The sequence below is a fragment of the Trichoplusia ni genome, chromosome 24 (assembly GCF_003590095.1).
Source record: "Trichoplusia ni isolate ovarian cell line Hi5 chromosome 24, tn1, whole genome shotgun sequence".
Classification (NCBI taxonomy): domain Eukaryota; kingdom Metazoa; phylum Arthropoda; class Insecta; order Lepidoptera; family Noctuidae; genus Trichoplusia; species Trichoplusia ni.
Window position 1 is genome coordinate 4,010,337 of NC_039501.1, and position 5,395 is coordinate 4,015,731.

The window sequence follows — 5,395 nt, forward strand, 5'->3', positions numbered from 1 at the left end:
ATAGTTAAATAGGTGTTGTATTATTGGGTCGTATTTTATTCGTGCCATTGATTCTGTTTTTACACAAGCAAAGGTGTTGTGGAAAATATTAAAGATGTATAATTCATTAAAAGTAATCACGTTAAGTCTTAGTTCTTGATTTTTTTACTTAAATTATGTTATGCTAGCTGTTGCCCATGGGCTTGCCCGCTACAAACCGAAAATGATCGCACGGGAACGTACAATCTCGATAACACTGTCCTATGTGTTAATCCTGGTTATAAACCATAAGTATATGTACCAAGTTTCGTCTATATCCGTTTAGTGGTTTTTGCGTGAAAATGGAACAAACATTTAAGCATATAAACATTCGCGGTTATAATACATATTAGTAGTATAGTAGGTTACAATAATTAGCAGTTTAACTTGTTATATTGACGACCTCCGTGGTCGAGTGGCGTACGGACCGGTTTCAAGGTGTCGCTAGCTCTGAAGTCCCGGGTTCGATCCCCGGTCAGGTCAATGTAAAAATTCTTATTTCTACATTGTCTCGGGTCTGGGTGTTTGTGGTACCTTCGTTGTATCTGAATTCCATAACACAAGTGCATTAGCAACTTACTTTGGGTTCAGAACAATGTATGTGATGTTGTCCGCATTATTACCTACTTATTATTATTATTACCTTATAATACAAATATCATTAACATGGGAGGCTGTGTTATCTAGCTAAATGCTTCGTGAAGGATTCGTAAGCGGCTTTATGTAAAATACGATTAACTGAATCCGGTAAGACTAGAGCGTTATCCAACGTAGCTGGAGATTAGTTCGACAATACCTTCCAATATTGGCTACATGGATAGCCGACTGGTATAGCTCACCACGCCAAACTAACTTACATCTAAGCGTGTGTGTGACCCATGAATGCTTATACTGTGGGTGTCTTGAGTAACCTTCGCGAGATAAGGGTTATAAAAATACGAATATATGTCGGATTGTACTTAAAAAAGCAAAAATAGAGGTCAAATCAAGATGGCGTAACGTTAGGCATATGTGGACGCTGTGGTCTGTTTTATTGGAAAAATTAAAAGAGTAAATACACGACTGCATTTTCTTTGAGGCTTCAACTCTACATATGGCTTTCTAATTTTTCCATCGTTTCTATAAGTCTATAATGATCACTTTGTAGACAAAAAGTGTTAATCTTAAAGATTAAAAATACTTCGAATCATATTGTCAATTTAGTGCAGAATTAGGCATAACGTAAAAAAAGCTGTCAAGTGCGAGTCGGACTCGGAACACGGAGGATTCCGTTCGGATAGACTTATGATATACAACTGGGTTTGGTGACTAATAAAAGGCAAAGGCATTCTCTTCCACACCTCTCTATCTTTTCTGATTTCTGTTTACTCGTAGTTTTTTTAAAGCTACGAACTATGACAGACCAGAAAAACATAATGCGTAAAAAATTCAACGGTGTAGCAATTTTATGAGATAAATCCTTTTGTTAGACGACAAGATAGCGAAATCTAGATAATGGAGTTCATTTTCCCACATTTTTTACCCTTTAAGTCCGAAACCCCAAGAAACAAATATTTAACCTCAACAGACTTCTCAATCACAACCTTGTCCATACAAAACTTAGGTCGTAACTTCAATAGAACCATCAATAATAGGCAATATCAAGGGTCGTACAATCGTACTTATAATCACTTAATACGAGAGGATGACCATAAACATTCCAATATTATCCTTTTCATAAACCATTAGTTTATCCATAGTTATAGGAATTCTCTATGAACAAAGTTTGTGACCACTTATGTTTGCCTCTAAAATAATTGGGTGAATCGTTTTTGATAGGTAATGATTTCGATTCGATTTTGGTGGTTGTTAGTGAGTCGTAGTTTTGTTTGTTATGATAATGGACTATGTGGAATAAAAAAATCTAAATTAGATCACTTAAAATAAATTGTTTTGTTAGTGTTTATTTTCACATTTTGTTTTCTCTTGGTAAGTTTTTCTCATTTTAATTATCACTCTTTTCTTTAAAAAGACTATCTACAGTACTGTAGACCTTCAATAATGATGCATAGTCAAAATATTTAAAACTAAAGCAATGTCGTAGAATCGTAGCAGGCTACAAGATATTATTGAACTGTTCGTAGCCGCTACGTTTTGCTACGAAGCGTAGAACTATCTTGTCCTACCTTTTAAATGTTTTTTCCTTTATAGAGAGCAGATGCAATCATCATTGCATGACCGTCAATATCACCCTTAAAGACCCAAAAACTCTTTTTTCTAGACTATATCTAAGATTTGGGCTAAAAATCAGAAATCAATAATCACTACTCTACCGTGTAAGGCTCATTTCAATTCTAAAGCCTCAATAAAACGTAGGTATTACATTATTTGAGATAACACAAACAAAACGATAATAGTTTGTGAGTTTAACGATGTTATCAATTGGGTTAGTCGATTATTAGCTTACAGTACGTGACTCGAATACGGTAAACGTGTATGGTAATTAAAGTGGGAATATAGATTTTGTGGGAAATTTTGGAGTTGTTAAAACTGCTTTATTATAGTTTTACGAATGTTACCACATGGCGGTGTTTGTCATTCTAAATAGCTTATTTTTTGTGTTGTGAGATCCACGAATGCTTGTCCTGAGTCTGGGTGCTTTTGTGCATATCGATTTAGGACGTAGCGACTCTATTTCTTGATTTTTTTTTTGGCAACGTGGAAAAAGCGTTTTCCTCTCCACCTGATGACTGTGACACGAAATGAGTCTCCTGGTCGGAACGTCGGCTTCTTTACTACTGAGGATGGCGACGCTAATGCCAACCAATCCCCTTCAAGAAAATTCATTCATCAATACTATGACAGATTTATTAAATATAATAGACGTTAGTCATCTGGTACAGCATGGCGATCTGTTCTAATAAATAATCTGCTCTAACTGAGTTAGGTTTTGATCATTAGTTTTGATTGACGTCATCTAATTAGCATCCCTAGACACGTGATTTTTGGGGTTGCGTAATCGAAGGGTAAAACCGAATCTAACGGATCGTGATGCCAATCTTATGAGGATAGTCAGATATTCTATGGAGTGTACCTATAGATTATGTAGTAGAGTTTCTTGTCGGATCTTCTCCATAGGAATGACGTTTTGGAACCCATATTATATTATTAAAACTGCTTAAAATACGGCCTTCTTAATTATTTTTTTTTATTTTGAGTTTCCTTTTAATATTTTCTGAACTAGTGTTAACTAGTCTACAGCGAGAAATTCTCATACCATATTTTTGAAATCCTCATCATCTTTTTAACTTCCTTTATTCATTTAAACTTTCTCGTACAAATGTGGTACATAAGCCTGTCTACCAGTCAAAATTTATCCCACCATTGCCCTTTATATTTCAGCGTCCAAATCTATGCTACCATTTTACATAACTGCCCACACGCCCACAACCAAAGTTAAAACGACATGATATTAATAAGTTTTTGTTTATCGCGCTATCAAAGTCAATTAAACGTGTAACATATTACCCCAATTACGAAATAATTGTTGGGTCAAATATCGTAAAGGTTTTGCGGTCTATAAATCGTATCACTTAATATGCCTCGGGACAGATTAGTTATTGTTCTGTACAATATGTTTATTAGTTATTATAATGAGTATGCTTTAGGAAAAAAGGAAACTGGATAAGTTTACAATATGGTATCTTATTTTGGTTAATTTCATATCTACAGTGTTTTTGTTATAGGATGTTTGTATGATTCTTCACTTATTATCAATCACAAAATCTCGAAATTGTATAACAGTTTGTTGGTAATAATAGCTCTCTTTTGTAACTGATAATTTAAATCTTATGCACTGACGTTGGTCTCTTAAACCGACACAAACGGGGCCGTAACATAAAATTATTAGTTTTTTAATATATATTTTTTTTTGTATTTACATAAGCAACCTGCCAGATATTAGTCGCAAAGCTTTAGTTGTTTAGATATTTTGTTAAAGAACCCTGTCTTTTTATTTTTTTTTTAGAATGTACATATATTCTGTTGGCAGAACTAAGACTCAAATAAATATATTTACAAACGAGTATAATTAATATTTCAATTTAATTCATTTTTTATTTCACATTGCTATACCAAAATCTACCAACTACTACACCAACCTAAAAATCTCCGCCTCGGTCCAAAGCACCAAGTTATCGTACAAGTCTATCGTTGGAGGGTTACCAGTAGACAAGTTACCACCCCATGTCAACCCCACAATAACATGTTACCAACTTACTTGACACTTTTGAGCGCCACTCTAAAACTAATATCGAAGTTTATAACATATTCCCGCGAAAGAGGATGCCTGTTCACTAATGGATGTAGTATCTTGGTGTATTGAGTAATTATTTTACTATTTACTAGCTGACCCAGCAAACGTTGTTTTGCCGAATATTTTTTTTTAGTTACATATATATTTTTAATGCCACATTATAAAAAAAATAAAAACAAACAATTTCGTCCAAAAAGTAAAATATTTTTTTTTAGTGTGAGCAACCCTTATCACTTTGGGGTATGAAAAATAGATGTTAGTCGATTCTCAGACCTACTGAATACACATATAAAATTTGGTAAAAATCGGTTAAGCCGTTTTGGAGGAGTACGGTAACTAACATCGTGATGCGGGAATTTTATATATTAGAAGAAGATTTTTTTTATCAGCGAAATAAATATTAAAAGAAAAAAGTTTCCTAACACTGCAATGTGCATAGTGGCATTTTCTTTTACACAATGACTATTTATCCAAGTTAAAGAAAATTCTTTGCTCTGACACATCCCAAACCTGTCAAACGAGATAGGTATATAAGACAATTTCCATTTGGTCTGGCGTTTATTGATGACGAAGAATAGCGCTTATATACAATTTTTATTGATGTTATTAAAAAAACATATTTTTTAAAAAATATTCATCTTTCCCGAATACATAACCACATTTATACGGCCATCATTGTCTAAAATAACTCTATACCTCCTAAAAACATTTCGACGCGGATTAGTCAACAAGCATCACGACTAATCGCGAATCCAACGTAAGCCTTAAGGATAAACTTCGTACAGAGGGGCCTACTACCAACTCCCGTAGTAAGAGGAAGGGAGATAGCGCTCTACATGACGTAGAGTTTTGTAGAGCGGCGTCTCGTTCGCACAACTCAACGTCTTACTTTAAGAGTTGATAGTAGACCCCCAAAACTAGGTCACAATATTGTGTTCTGATTGAAATTTAATGCCCTTGTTCACAGTTTGTTTTCTAAGTTTCTTAGAACGTTATATTGTTAAAGTCTAAGATTTAAGGGGGTGAGTAGGTTAGGGTTAATCCGGGATTGTCAGCACCGGCGTGTTTTTTGTTTTTGGTTTG